The sequence below is a fragment of the Meriones unguiculatus genome, chromosome 15 (genome assembly GCF_030254825.1).
Source record: "Meriones unguiculatus strain TT.TT164.6M chromosome 15, Bangor_MerUng_6.1, whole genome shotgun sequence".
Lineage (NCBI taxonomy): Eukaryota > Metazoa > Chordata > Mammalia > Rodentia > Muridae > Meriones > Meriones unguiculatus.
In genome coordinates this window covers 41,722,607-41,738,183 of record NC_083362.1, presented here as the reverse complement: position 1 = coordinate 41,738,183, position 15,577 = coordinate 41,722,607, and the positions used below count along the sequence as shown (strand labels likewise).

At 40.9% G+C, this 15,577-nt stretch overlaps 1 pseudogene; it reads right to left on the bottom strand.

The window, feature by feature from the left end:
- LOC110563515 (large ribosomal subunit protein uL30-like) overlaps positions 1 to 9,178 on the bottom strand; it is a 47,484-nt pseudogene extending 38,306 nt beyond the window's left edge.
- Between the last annotated feature and the right edge of the window lie 6,399 nt (positions 9,179 to 15,577).

The window sequence follows — 15,577 nt, the reverse complement described above, 5'->3', positions numbered from 1 at the left end:
AAAACGATCATTGTTATATGTTGTCATTATGGTTACCAAAATTATTATTATAGATGGTTACTGCTTGCCTCTAACCAATCACTATGTAACAGGCTTGCTCTTGCTAAATGTCACCCAATCCTGTAACTGCCAAATCTGGAAGCCCCTCCCCCTTGATAAAAACCCTATGAAAACCAGCTTCTTTCTAGGCTCTGGGCTCCTAGCCTCTGACTGCTGTGGCAGTTCATGCTGGGAGCCTGAGCTTAAGCCTGAATAAAGCCTCTTTGCTTTTGCATATGATTTCTGACTCCTGGTGTGGTTGGTGGTCTTTTGGAGCCTTGCAAACAGGACACAACATATTTAGTCTGTGCTCTATTTTATTATTTTATTTTGTTTGGAAATTGAGAGCTTTGATGTTGAGAGGTATCAATGAGCAGTACTCCTTCCTAGTATTTTGTTGTTGTTGTTTCTGGTAGTGGTAGGGTGTGTGTTTCCTCTCTTTTGATTTTTATGTGCTGGTCTGGGATTATTTACTTCAAGTATTTTCTTGGGTGTAGTTAACCTCTTTGGATTGGAGTTTTCCTGATAGCACCTTTTGTAGGGCTGGATTTATGGACAGATATTGTTTAAATTTGGTTTTAGCATGGAATGTTGTATTATCTCTGTCTATTGTGTTAAAAGTTTCTCTGGGTAGAGCAGTCTGGGTTGGCATCTGTGGTCCCTTAGAGTCTGTAGCATACCTCTCCAGGTTCTTCTGACTTTTAGAGTCTCTACTGAGAAGTCAGATGTAATTCTAATAGGTCTGCCTTTATATGTTACTTGATCTTTTTTCCATTGTAGCTTTCAATGTTCTTTCTTTGTTATGTACTTTTAGTATTCTGATTATTATGTTTTGAGGGGATTTTCTTTGCTAGTCACGTCTATTTGGTGTTCTGTATGCTTCTTGTACCTTGATAGGCATCTCCTTCTTTAGGTTAGGAAAATTTTCATCTATGATTTTGTTGAAAATATTTTCTGTCCTTTTGATCAGGATTTCTTCTTCTTCCTGTATTTCTATTCTTAGTTTTGTTTTTTCTCATAGTGTCCCAAATTTTTTGGATATCTTGTGCCAGGATATTTTTAGATTTAACATTTTCTTTGACTGAGGTATCCATTTCTTCTGTGTCTGATATCCTCTCTTCTGTCTCTTGTGTTGTTGGTGAGGCTTGCCTCTGAGGTTGCTGTTTGAGTTTCTAAAAGTTTTCAGATTGTCCTTAGTTTCGGTTTTCTTTATTGATTCTGTTTCTGCTTTCATGTCTTCAACTATTGTATTCATTTCCTTTCCTTTTTTTGTGTGTTTTCATAGATTTCCTTAAGAGTTTTATTAATTTCCACCTTAAGGACCTCTATCATATTCATAAAGGCTATTTTAAGGTCTTTGTCTTGTACTTCAGGTATGTAGCAAAACTCAGGACCTGCTTTGGTAGGGCTGCAGGACTCTAATGTAAGCACCTTGTCCTGACTCTTATCAATTGTGACAATGGTGTCTAGGCATCAGGTTTGGGGAGGTGCTGATGTCTGGTCTTGTCTTTGTTGGGTGGGAGTTTTATTCCTTGGTTTCCGATGCCCTCTCTGGTACTTAGGAGAGTGTGGTGGCTATGTGTTGCCTGGAAGGAAATTCTTCTGGGATCTGTCTAATAGGTGGCCACTTCAGGTTCCAGGTAAAATGTGTTTTTAAGTATTGGGAGCTGACACTTAGGAATGGTGATGGCCTAATTAGCTAACTTGCTTCCCTGGCAGGAGCTGTCTGCTATAAAGTTCTCATTTAAAGTTGTTTTGAGCCCGGGTATTGGGTGCTGGGCTTCCAGCTACAAAGAGAAGAGAAACCTCAAGGCCCAAGCAGGTTGCTTGTCACATCTGAGAGGGAGAGACTGCAGGGGTGTGCGGCCTGAATTTTAGAAGAGCAAGGAAAGGCAGCTGGAGGATCTGTGATCTGACAGGCTCTATTTCCAACAAGCAGCCTTTGTAGTAGAAGCTGCTATGTGTTGCACAGAGATCTTTTCAGAGCCAAACACTCGTTTCTTCTTTCTTTCTTTTTTGTATTTCTTATAAGGACCCGTTCCTTCGGATGCAGAGAATCGATGGCAGATAGTTCACAGTGGAGCCTCTGCCTTGGCCCAGCTCTTGGCTGAAGTGAACATTTTAGCTTTGGTTTCACTCTCATTGCTAATTACGTGGATTCAAATACTCAGGGCCCTGCCTTACCGGCGCTAACCCTGGGTCCTGCTTAGTCTAGAGGTCTCAAACACTGTCTGAGACCCCTTTGTAATAGAAATTCTGAGATATCATGAATTTAATTATAGAGGGCTAGGGGATGAAAGGATAAGAAAGTTACAATTGAACATGAGCAGAACAGATGCCTCAGTGGTTAAGGTCACGAGTTGCTCTTCCAGAGGACCTGGGTTCAGTTCCCAGCACTCACGTGGCAGCTCGCAACCATCCATAAGTCCAGGTTGAGCGGCTCTGATGCCCTCTTTTGGTTCTGCATGCACCAGACATACAGGCATACATGCAAGCGATATATATATAACATAAAGTAATAGTAAAAATCTAAAAAGAACATAAGACTAGCATTTTTCAGTGGGTGTTAACATCACAACTCATATCCAGCTGTAATAACCTCTAGGGCCATCCTGCCCTGATTATGTCCTTGGAAAGTCCAGGTATGTTCCAGACTGTCAACCTCAACAATTCAAAACTAAAATCTGCTTCTTTTGGACTGCTGCCGCTCCTCTCCCCAGACCCTCTGCATTCTTAGTAATTTCACCTGCAGGCAGGGTAAAGTCAGTGCAAACAGAACTTTCCTTTCAGGGCTAGAGGACATTTTCTAAAGAACTAGTCCTGTGCATGGTAGTTAGAGAAGCTGGCTACCATCTACAGAGGCCAATCAACCTTTGTGTTTCAGGTAAAGCTTTATCAGGAAGTTTATTTTAACACCCTGTCTCTACTCTATCTCTGTTTAAACTCTTCCTCTGGCCTGTCATTTTTTTTTGTTTAGGACCTACAGTTGTTCTCAAGAAATATTATCATTTAACCTTCTGTTGCAACATCAGAGCCATAGAAACTATTTTCAGAGATGGAAACTGGAGGAATCTATTGTTGATGAAAAAAATAGCTTTCACCTCAAAGGAACAAAAAAGACGGTTTACTCTGGAACCAAATGTGATGGACCACAGCTCAGGATCACAAATTCAGGTTTTTCCCAAAATGCTTATTTCCATGAGGTAGCATTCCACAAAGGTAATAGAACAAAGGATGTCAGAAATTAACGTACTTTTCAAATACATTGAAGAGAGTATGAAGTAAGTGGGTTATAGGCCTCAGATATACCTATGTGAGCCAGATCCCATCCTTAGTCTTTTAGTTGGTCTGTTTGTACATTCCAAAACACTTCTATAATGGCAACAAAGATGGTAGGTCAAGTGTAGGAGAGGTCAGCAAGTGGGTATTAAAGAGGTCTTCCAATGCTTTTGCTTCAGCAGTCCAGCCTCTCCCCATCACTGAAGTTTTAATCAGTCCACCAGCCATGTTCACCCTAATATACGTAATAGCAGAAATAAAGGGAGCCTAGGAAGCAGATTATGGGCTGGGACCAAGCATTGGTTTACCATCCTTGTAAGCAGATGGGTCACTGATGGGGCCTGGCACAGGCTGCACTTCAGTTGTGAAAACTTTCATAGTGATAAACAGTGATGGGGTACTGATGAGAGGAAGCCCAATGAAAGGCGGAGAAAGGCAGACATTTAAGAGATTGAGGCAAAACGGTGCTTTCAGTGGAGTGGCTGTTACTAGATGGATCAGAGCATAGAGAAAGACTCTGGAAGGCAGAGGGTGAGTCATGACCATTATAAGGTGGAGGGTGAAAGTTAGAGGCTCTGCTTAGAAGCAAGAACCCCAAGTTTCTGACAAAGGGTAAAATAGTTTTGTATCACACCCAAAACATTTTCAGTGAGATTGGTGTTTACTGGGCACCCCAGAGGAGTTCCAGGTTCCTGTGGCCTGAATAAGAAATTCATCAGAGATACACAATGGGAGAGAAGCAGAGATCATTTATTAGAAAAAGTTACGCTTCCACGCAAGGAGATGGGCAAAAAAGGTTTAGCAGCTCAAACAGCCCTGTGGCTCTTGCTCCAGGGTCATATTTACCTATATGTTTTCATGCTTCCTGTCATGATGGCCATGGAACACCCTCTGGAACCATGAGTCCTTAAACTAAATTATATGTATACACACACACGTATATATCATATAATAAATATATATAGTAAAATTCAATATATTGAATATATTGCATATACATATATATATATGGTGTTTGAGAACTGACATCACTAAAGCACAAAGAGAATTAAAGCAACCCGAACTAGAGAATGGGTGGTCGCTTAACTCTTAGAAGCAAGATGAGCACTGTTACCATAACTACCACAAACCAGGAATGTCTGCTCACAGGGCAGGATGTTTCCGATGCAAAACAGATGAATAGTCAAATTGATATCTCCCCATGCATGCAAGCAAACAGATTTGGATAACTGAGAACTTAAGAATGGCCAATGTATAATAGGATGCCCAATTCACACACCTGAGCCAGTTCTCCAACCCAGATGAAGGGGAGACTATGTTTCCATGAGCTTTGTACTTAAGGGCACTTGTAAGCAATGATTTACTTGTGACTCATGTAAGGGGCTCATGGCATTTACTGGGATAATCACACACATTAGTATTTGTGGATCCTACGTAGGCTGCGGTGACAATGTTTAGATGTTTAGACATAGACTACAAGTACCTTGAAAATTAAAATACCATTCCACTCTGTTAAACTAATGCGCTGTGAGCGTGCGCGCGCGTGCGTGTGCGTGTGTGTGTGCACTTGCATGCATATAAGTGTGAAAGGCAGGATAATGGCGCCGTAAAGATGTCTTAACTTCTAGGACCTATGAAGATATTCAGTCATGGCAAAAAGAGATTAAGATTTATTGTCCTACAAGGTTTATATCCAAGCAGAGGAAATGGGGATTTTTTCAGGCAACACATCCTTAGGAAACAGCCTCATTTCAGGCTTCCTGATGAGCGTTCTGCACTGATTCTTTTGGAGACGGCTCCTACTGACATTGGGTTAGACTAGGAGTACCCTCTTGGGAAGCTCCCGCAAGCAAGATATCATAAAAGGTTCTGGTTGCTTTATCAAACATCTGGCAATCAGTTCTGAGAACTCTGAGCTGTCCAAGTAGCTCAGTACACTCTTAATATCCCATGTATTCCTTGCTGATTTCAGTATGAAACATATTGATTATTCATAGCTCAGTAAATAAGACTGTTCTAAAGACTCAGGAATTGCATTAAGGGAAAAGACTTTTTTATACCCGAATTGAGCATTCATTCAAAAAAAAAATCTTATTTACATGTATGTAGTGTTTTGCCTGCATGTATCTCTGTGTACCACTTGCATGAGGAAGTCCGAAGAGGATGTCAGATTCTCTAGAACTGAAATTACAGAAGGTTGTGAGTCACCATGTGGGTGCTGACACTTGAACCAGGACCTCCAGCAGAGCAGCAAGTATTATTTTCCACCCTTTTATTGAAAATAGTTTCCCCCTTATACAATATAGCCTGATTAAAGTTTCTTCTCCCTCTGCTCCTCCTAGTTTCTACACATCTCCCTTTCCATCCATGTCCACTCCTTTTAGTTCATTAGAAAAGAGCAGGCTTCTAAGAGATAACAACAAAACAACTAAATAACATATAAGATAAACCAAACATCGCCGCATTGAAGTTGGACAAGGCAAACCTACAAGGAAGAGAGCTCCAACGCAAGGCTCTTACACTTTCTCTGCTTCCTCTTCCTACGGTTTCCCTCAACTCTGAGGGGAGAGATTTGATGGAGGCATCCAGTTTAGAGCTTTGTGTTCCACAGTTTCTCTCTCTGCATAATGTCCAACAGTGGGATTCTGTGTTTGTTCCCATTACAGCAGGAGGAAGCTTCCTTGATAATGGCTGAACACTGATTTATGAGTATAGCATAATATCATTAGGAGTAATTTTATTATTACTTTTTGTTTTCTAGGCTAGTGGTATTTGGTTTTATCCTAGGACTCTGGGATATCTAGTCTCTGGTTGCTGGTCACACAAACAATGTTAAGTGTGGGTTCCATCTCCTGGAGTGGGTCTTAGGTCAAATCAGACATTGTTTGATTACTCGCACAAGCTTTGGGCCACCATTCCCATAGCATATTTTGAAGGCAAGACAGCATTGTAGATAAAAGGTTTTGTGCCTGGGTTGGTGTCCACGTTTCTCTTTTGGTATCCTGTAGAGTATCTTCCCATACCCAAGAGACTATAATGTGGGGTGAAGGCTCTATTTAGGCACCTGCTCAACTTTTCCATGTTCAAGAGTTGTGTGGGTGTTGTCTTCAGCAATGGGGCCTTGCAGTCAGTTTGTGGAGAGCAATTTATTTTCTTGGTGACAGCCTGATTTTCATGGTATCCTTTTGGCCAACAACTCAGTTGCATGCAACTGAGTCCTAGAACTAGAAGCTTCATTTGGTGATAAAAGATAGCTGGTTGGGCTCTCTCTCCTTCATTTCATTAGGCTTACTTTCATATATTTTAGGACATTTCCACTGCACTAGTTTCCATACCCTCCTCCCCCGAATGCCCCTCAATTCCAGCTATTTCTCATGCGCTCCCCCCCCACTACCTCATCTTTCTTCTACCACCCCATCTGATTCTCCCATTCCTGTTCCTGCTGCCCCCAGTCCACCCATAAAATCCATTTTATTTTTCCCTCCCAGGGAGATCCACATATTACCCATAATTCCTTCCTCTATACCTAACCTCTTTGGGTGTAAAGACTGGTTCTCAATTACTTAGTGGATAATATCCACATGAAAGTGAGTACATACCGTATTTATCTTTCTGGGTCTGGGATACCTCACTCAGAAATGATTTTTTTTCTAGTTTCGTTCATTTGCTTGTGAATTTCATGAAGTCGTTATTTTTTAAAAGCTAAGTAATATTCATTGTGTAAATGTACCACATTTTCTTTATCTATTTTTTTCTGTTGAGGGCCATCTAGTTTGTTTCTTGTATCTTACTATTATGAATAGAGCAGAAATGAACATGGTCCTTGTGGCAGGATGAAGCATCCTTTGGTTGTAGCTGGATCTTGGGATAGATTGATTCCCAGCTTTCTGAGGAACCACCATACTGATTTCCATAATGGCTGTTCAAGTTTGCACTCCTGCCAGCCATGGATGAGTATTCTCCTTACTCCATATCCTTACCAGCATGAGCTGTCACTTGTGTTATTGATTTTAGATGTTCTGACAGGTGTGAGATGGAGTCTCCAAGTAGTTTTGATTTGCATTTCCCTGATGCCTAAGGATGTTGAGCACTTCTTCAAGTGTTTCTCAGCCATTTGAGTTTCGTCTTTTGAGAATTCTCTGCTTAAATTTGTACTCCATTTTTTAATTGGGCTATTTGTTTTTTTGATATCAAGTTTCTTGAGTTCTTTAGGATGCAGATATGGGGAAAATCTTTTCACATTCCGTAGGGTGCCTCTTTATCCGATTGACAGTGTCCTTTGCCTTACAGAAGCTTTTCAGTTTCATGAGGTCCCATTTATTAATTTTTAATCTTAGAGCCTGAGTGGTTGGTGTTCTGTTCAGGAAGTTGTCTCCTGTTTTTCTTCCCCACTTTTTCTTCTATTAGTTTCAGTGTATCTGGCCTTATGTTGAGGTTGTTGATCCATTTGGAGTTGAGTTTTGTGCAGGGTGATAAATATGGATCTATTTGCATTCTTCTGTATGTAGACAGGTTTGACAAGCACCATTTGTTGAAGATGTTGTCTTCTTTTCAGTATGTATTTCTTTATCAAGAAATCATGTGTTCATAGGTATGTGTATTTATGTCTGCTTCTTCAATTTTATTTGATACCATGTAGTTTTTATTACTATAGCTGTGTAGTTCAAGTTGAAATCAGGGATGGTGATACCTCTAGCAGTTCTGCTATTGTTCAGGACTGTTTTAGTTATCCTAGGTTTTTTTTTTTTTTTTCTATATGAAGCTGAGAATTATCTTTTTAACATCTGGGAAGAATTGTGTTGGAATTTTGATGGGGATTACATTGAATTTGTAGATTGATTTTGGTAGGATGGCCATTTTTATTATGTCACTCCTTCTGATCCATTAGCAGGGGAGAGCTTCCCATCTTCTGATATCTTCTTTAATTTCTTCCTTGGAAGTCTTGAAGTTTTCATTATACAAGTCTTTCACTGTGCTCTTAATCAGAGAGCCATCGCTCCAGACCTTATACTGAACTTTTATTCATTTTATTTTTTTTCTGGTGTTCCCTAGATCTTCCAGTGAAAGTGGCAATCGGTACAGAGCCATGCTATCAAATTTGCTAACATTACACACGTTTGGTTATGAGATTTGAATGATTTAAAGAAAATAAAGCTAGGAATTCAGTTAGTTGCAGCAGCTACATTCCATGTATGGGGAAGAAGTCATTGCTATCATTGCATAAAACGCCATGGGCCAACACTGCCGCATGACTTGTGAGTTCTCTCCTAGAGGTCTAATCGCCTAGTCAGATGTTTTCTGCCTCCCACTCCAAACATCAAAGTTCTATATTGAAACTGAACTTCCACAGACACTCTCCTTCTTGAGCGTTTACCAAGCCTCGGCGTAGTCATTGTGCTGAGCTACGATTCACAGTGCACAGTACGTGTACAGGCGTAAAACCACGGCACCCACGGGGATTACTTGTTTGCACTCACTGTTCACGCGCTGCGTCCCTATTGTTGTACACGGTGCCTCACTCCACTCCAGCAGTAGCGTGGTGAACTGAGTATCGTCTCCGTTCTCCTGATCGGGCGCCTCACTCAGCAGGCATGAGCAGCTAGCTTTTCTCAGGTCGTTCCGAAAACGGGGACTTGGCTGTCGAGAGGCCCACGCTGACTCTGAACGACATGCTCTGTGTCACCGCTCTAAGAGTTTAGCAGAAAAATCACCTGACAATAAGCAAATACAAGAGTGCTCACCTAATCTGAAGTTGAGTTGACACAATTTCTACTTCTCTTTGGTATCCAGACTTGATCGCTCCGGCTTCAACTCTCTTGGGATTTAACTTGCAGCAGGCAAGGCCGATGCCGATTTTCATCTTTCCAAGATGAAACACTCATTTATGTTTTCCTTGTTCCTTACATCATTTGGATTTTCCCCCTTTCAGTTTAAAGTGCAGACACTAAGTATTTCTGTGTAATAACGAGCTCTGGGCAGGGCTGGGTCTCTGCAGAGCTGAGAAGCGCGGGGTTCCAAAATACAGATGACTCGCGACAGCCTGTGATAATCAGGCAGTTTCTCTCTCAGAGGAATCACCGCCTCTTTTTGTTGCTCTAAGCTTTGTTTTCCAGCTTTCTTAATGATCCTGCCAATCTGTCTCTTATCTGCTTTAGGATGCTGGAGAACTGTTTAAAAATAAGACAGATTTTTCTCCTTCTGATAGTCCTTTTAAAATGGAGCCTTCGTGCTGAGTGTTGTCTGTCCTCTGCTCTCCCAGTGGAGCTTGAAGTCACCTTCTTGCCGTATGGTTGAAGCTGTTGGCATCCAATTTCATACAGAAAATGTGCAGGAAAGATAATTTAAAACAGAAATTTTTATTGAGGCACACACAAGTTCAGCAGCAGCTGCTGCGAGGGCATCATCAAACACCAACACTGCCCCAAACCCATGGGGTCTATTTTCCAGTTCAGTCTTGAAGGGAATTTGCAATAGCGACTGTCTCCAGCAGTTGAGTCTGGCTAAGATTTAGATGACCCATTTCCCTTATCTAATGAATTCAGGCCCTGGAAACTTTGCAAAAGCTTTCAACTGACAAAACACCAAGAGAGTTGATGTGAAATTGAAAGACAGCTGGCGAGGACTCGCAGCCTCTGGAGTTTAGCTCAGGAAGCTGCAAAATTGCACAGCTGCACGACTGTCAAAATGGAGATTCTGGAGTAAAGATAGTCAAAATATTGCTAATAGATGAAGAACTTCATGCTAAAACCTTTGCGCTGCAGAGAAGGGGCTTTGCTTTAAATAGTGAATGCATATGACACTTTTCCATCTATTTCCACTTTGCCAAGATGCAATTAGGGAGGGTGTTTCTGTCTCTATCAACACAGATTTTCAAAAGTTCAGTTAAGTTGGAAGAATAGTTTTTTTTTTTTTTACAAAAATGATTAAATTTTATTCCTGGAAATCAAACTGCTTTAATATGATTTTCTTTTTCAAGCTATTTCTTTCTAGGTCCCTGGCCTTGAGCAGCCATGAGGACTGTTTAGCACATTGCTTATTATGGAGTGAGAAACTCGCCAGGATGTTTTCTGCAAGACTGCACATAACAAATTATTAGGTAGAGAAGTAATCTGGGTGGCCGCAGTGTTTCCAGGCAATAAATGATCTCACCAATTATACATTTATACATCTCTTTTAAGTAAAACGAAACCCAAACTGAATGGCATTTACAACACAATTGAAGATTTATCCGATGGGAAGGTCCTGGGATATTAAAGGTACAGTTTTCTGGGCTATAATTACAAGGCTGATGGTCTTTATGAGAACTTAACCTTTTGGCTATGTTTTCAAAGGAACCAGTCACGGCCCCTCATAACGCCCATCAAAGCCTTGCTGAGACAAGAGAAATGGTAGGGATAGGCGTACAGATCAGTGATAGAGTGATGTTTAGCAGGCGTGAGACCTCGGTCCAATCCTTGCAAAAGAGCAACAGTACAACCCAAACCATATCAATTTGTGTTTAACCCATATAGAATTTGTAAGGTGCTTGTCAGTACTTTAAATTTTTTAATGATATTACTTTTTATAATTATATGGCTTGGTAATGCTATAAGATGAAACACTTAGTAAATGTCCATACAGTACAAAAAAAATGCATTTGTAGAGCACCCGTAGGCCCTTCAACTTCCTCAAGCCTAAGGAGCAGACTCTAAGGCTGCCTCTGGACTTCACCAAGCACAACCTCCTGATTGTTTCTCATGCCTGCACTCATCTCTGCTATGGTGCTTTTCTGTGCTCAAGGGAATTTCTGCCTCTATGCTTTCTTCCCTGAGAGATAATGAGTACCTCGACAAGGAATCAGGCCTTATTCTTCAGCATTGCGTGATCCAGCAGTTCAATGATACTATCAAGAACTATGATTGTCCCCACTCCCACTTCTTATTTACTATCATGTGCTTGTCAGTTCTTCTTGTACTTGTAGGGTCATTACTTTTGACCTCTTATTAAAGTTGCCTTTATTCTCAAGCTTCAGGCAAAGAAGTAGAGAAAGACAGTAGTCTTCTTAGGTCATGGGAAAATTGTATTTTTCTTTGGTATGGTGTCATTATTGAGGTCCATCTTGGGACCACCATTACTAGGGCAGTGCCATGCACTAGCTGACCAAGGTCGGAGGTCAAAGGTCAAAGTTTCGTACCCAGTCATAGCATGTGTCACACAATGTTGTGGATTTTTAGACTCACATGGTCTTTCTTCTGCAGATGAAATAATTTCTTCAGATTGCAGAAAAACTTAAATTTCTATTTTTGTGCCCGAAGACCAACCAAGATGAATCAGTTCTGTCCTTCCACCATATGGGATTCAGAGCTCAGGCTAGTGTAAGAGCCTTTACAGGATGAACCATCTTGTTGGCCCCTGAAGTATTATTCTTAGAGTCCACATATACCTATCTGCTCTATTTTTGGTTTTTAGAGAATAAACCTTCTACAGTATATCTAGAAACTTTTAATATGTTTATGATAATGTGTGAAGCTCAGCAGATAGCTGTGCTTTGAGCATATCAAAAGGTAAAAATAAGCGTGTCGTGGTGGCACACGCCTTTAATCCCAACATTCAAGGAGGCAGAGGCAGGCAAATTTCTGTGAGTTTGAGGCCAGCCTCATCTACAAAGTCAATTCAGAACAGCCAAGACTACACAGAGAAACCCTGTCAAACAAACAAACAAACAAACAAACAAAAAAACAGCAACAAACTCAATTCCCCTCCCCCCCAAAAGTGTAAAAGTAACTTAACTCTATGTTTAACAAGCAATATTTTAAATTTCATTTTTGGCTTGTTTGTCAAAAATCAAGTCTCCATAGGTGTGTGGATTTATTTCTGTGTCTTCTATTCGGTTCCATTGACCTACCATTCTGTTTCTATGCCAATGCCATACAGTTTTTATTACTATTGCTCGGTAGTACAGCTTGAAATCAGGGACGGTGATACCTTCAGATGACACGACTGTTTTGGAAATTTTGAGTTTTTTGTTTTTCCATATGAAGTTGAGAATCTTTCTTTCAAGGTCTGCAAAGAATTGTGTTGGTATTTTGATGGGAATTGCATTGAATTTGTAGATTGCTTTTGGCAGGATGGCCATTTTCACTATCAGTGTACTTAGAGAAGGGCAGGGAGGAGAGAGTGTAGGAGTGGGAGGGAATGAAGGAGGGGGCTACAGTTGGGATACAAAGTAAATAAAAAATGAAAAATTGATGCATTAAAAACAAAGCATTACATTCATTTGTGTGGAAATGTGTTATATTTGCCAACATGGATCTGTTATATGATTTTCAGATCAGGTTGAAAATATCTCTTTCTTCCAATATTCCTATTTAAAGAGAACACATTAGTTATGGCTTGGATCTGAAACAACGCCCTGGGGGTGAAAGTCCAGTCTTCAGTGCAGCAAAACTCAGAGACTGAGAATTCTAACTTCAACCAGGGGTTCATCTACTGATGGAACCATTGCTTCATGGCCGTGGCAGGACGGTAGAAACTTCAGCTTGGAAAAAAATGTGTCCTTGGAAAGAACGTTTTATTGCCTGCATTTGTCTCCTTTTTTTTTTTTTCCTTTTTAGCCCCATGAACTGATGACCCACTCTGCTATATATACTGCCTCCCATGCCCAGAAACGGATGGAGGCAGACTGAAACCTCAGAAACTATGATCCGGACTAATCTGCTTCACTCTCTCTGCCTCTCTCTTTCTGTCTCTGTCTGTCTGTCTGTCTCTCTCCTTGTGCGTGAGAGAGAGAGAGAGTGAGAGAGAGAGAGAGAGAGCTCATGCATGCATGTGTGTGTATGTGGTGCTGGGACTGAATCCAAGGCCTTGCACATGCTAGGCAATGCACTATGCTGAGCTGTATCTCCAGCCCTCTTTCCTCGTCTCAGTTGATTTCCCTCACATATTTCTTTACAATATTCCATCAAAAGCTGACTAACAAAACACTCAAACTCCTTCTAGCTAATGAAATATATAGCAAATTATCATTTTGTGTAGTTATGCTGGATGAAAACATAACTTCTAATTCCTATTTAATTGCAGCTCAATTTTCTTTTCTTCCTTTTTTTAGTTAATTAATTAATTTATTCACTTTACATTCTGATTGTAGGCCCCTCTCTCCTCTTCTCCTGGTCTCACCTTCCCTCCCTCTTCTCCCAACTCCTCTTCCCTAAAGGGGCCCCCTTCCCCAACCCAGCCCAGCTCAAATCACATCAGGACTGAGTGTGTCCACTTCCCCTGTGGCAAGGCAAGGCAGCACCGCCAGGGGGAAGTGATCAAAAAGCAGGCCACAGAATCCATGTCGGAGAAAGCCCAGTCTCCTTACTAGGCAACCCACCTGAAGTCTGAGCTGCCCATCAGCTACATCTGTGTGGTGAGCCTAGCTCTAGTCCATGCATGGTCCTTGGTTGGCACTTCAGTCTCTGCAAGCCCCTCTGGGCCCTGGTTTGTTGCCTCTGTGCAACTCAGTTTTCATTGGTTAATCTTCCACCATCTCTTTGCCCCTCATCTTCCCATTTTCTCATGACCTCCGCTCTTGCTTGCTCCTTCTCATGTAAGTGAGATCATGTGGTACTTGTCTTTCTGACTCTGACTTATTTCAGGTAACATAATAATTTCCAGTTCCATCCTTATTGTCTCAAAGCACCAAATTTCATTCTTTTTCTGACTAATATTCTATGAAGTGTTTGTCTATTTTGTTGTTCATTTGTCACTAGCTTTTAAAAGTTCATGAGGTCTTTTACATTAAGTCACAATTAGATGAAATGTGAATTTTGTATGTATTTTCTTCTTTCCTCCTTATTCTCTTCTTCCTCTTCCTCCTCCTCCTCTCTTTTTCCTTCTTCTCCTCCTTCTCCTTCTCCTTCTCCTTCTCCTTCTCCTTCTCCTTCTCCTTCTCCTTCTCCTTCTTCTTCTTCGTCTTCGTCTTCTTCTTCTTCTTCTTTTTTAAGACAAAGTTTCTCTTTGTAGTTTTGGCAGTCCTAGAACTCTCTTTATAGATCAGGCTGGCCTCAAAAACACAGAAATCCACCTGCCTCTGCCTCCCAAGTGCACATTTTATTCTTAAAAAAATACATGTGGTATTTACATTTTCCTGTTCTATGTGCTTATAGAGGATGGTTGTTTGTTTATTTTTCTAGTTTACTTTATGAAACTGAGCAACCATTTCAGAACTGTCTTCTCTTGAAACCTCCCAGTTTCTCTAGGGAATATTATCTGTTCCATTGTGAGCAGGCTTGAGTAAAGGATTCTTCACTGTTCAAGGTAGGTAGTAGACAAGGTCTCATTAGAGTTGCCTTGGACTTAATCTCAAGAGAAAAGCAGTTGGAGCTAGTGCATGGAGTGATGGTGCCCAGATAAAAAGCCAGCTCCTTCTCGCTGCTTGGACTTCTGGAAGTATGCTGTTTTTCCCTGGCTCTTTCCTGTTCTGTCTCCCATAGCCTTGTTGTCCAAGCCCTTTCTGCTTAGCTATATAATCAATTTCTGTTTCTTACAAAGAGCCCAAGCTCCTATGACATTCAAGGTAGTTCCACCCTTTAATTGTTCTCAATCACATTAGGGAATGACATCTTTGTCAACTTCAGTCTTTATTCATGTGGATTTTACTGCTTCTCATACGAGACGAATTTCACGAATTGAGTGAGCGGAACTCTTTGTGGTAGTTGACAGATGGAGTCAGTTTTAAAGTTGTTACTTTAAATCACCTTTTCATGGTCTTTTTTTTTCCCTTTCTTTTTTACCTTCAAGAAAGACTAGCTAGCACCTCTGCAAACACTGTAAATAGTTTTTTAGAAGAGACTCTAGTCTTCAGCATAGAGATTATTTCCTCACCTCGTGCTTTTATGGCATTAGCTTTCTAAACAAAGAGTGTCTATTTTTTGTGTTCCAAAAAAGTATCATGATAAAAGAGACGTATATGTTGGGTACCTAATCAGTCTCTGCGAGAATTTAAGTTGTTCACCTCTGCTTTCAGTTTGGAAACTAGTAACTTTTTTTTTTTTGGGGGGGAGGGATATTTGAAATCCAGAAACAGAGAAAAAGAAGCAAAATTGTGTATTTTTACCACTTTAAAAATTTTGTTCTCCCTCCTCTCTCTCTCTCTCTCTCTCTCTCTCTGTGTGTGTGTGTGCATGTGTGTGGTGCCCACGTGCTATGATGCACAGGAGGAGGTCAGAGAACAACTGTTGGAAGTTTGCTCTCCCTCTCACCGTGGGTTTCTGGAATCGAACCCGGGTTGTGAGGC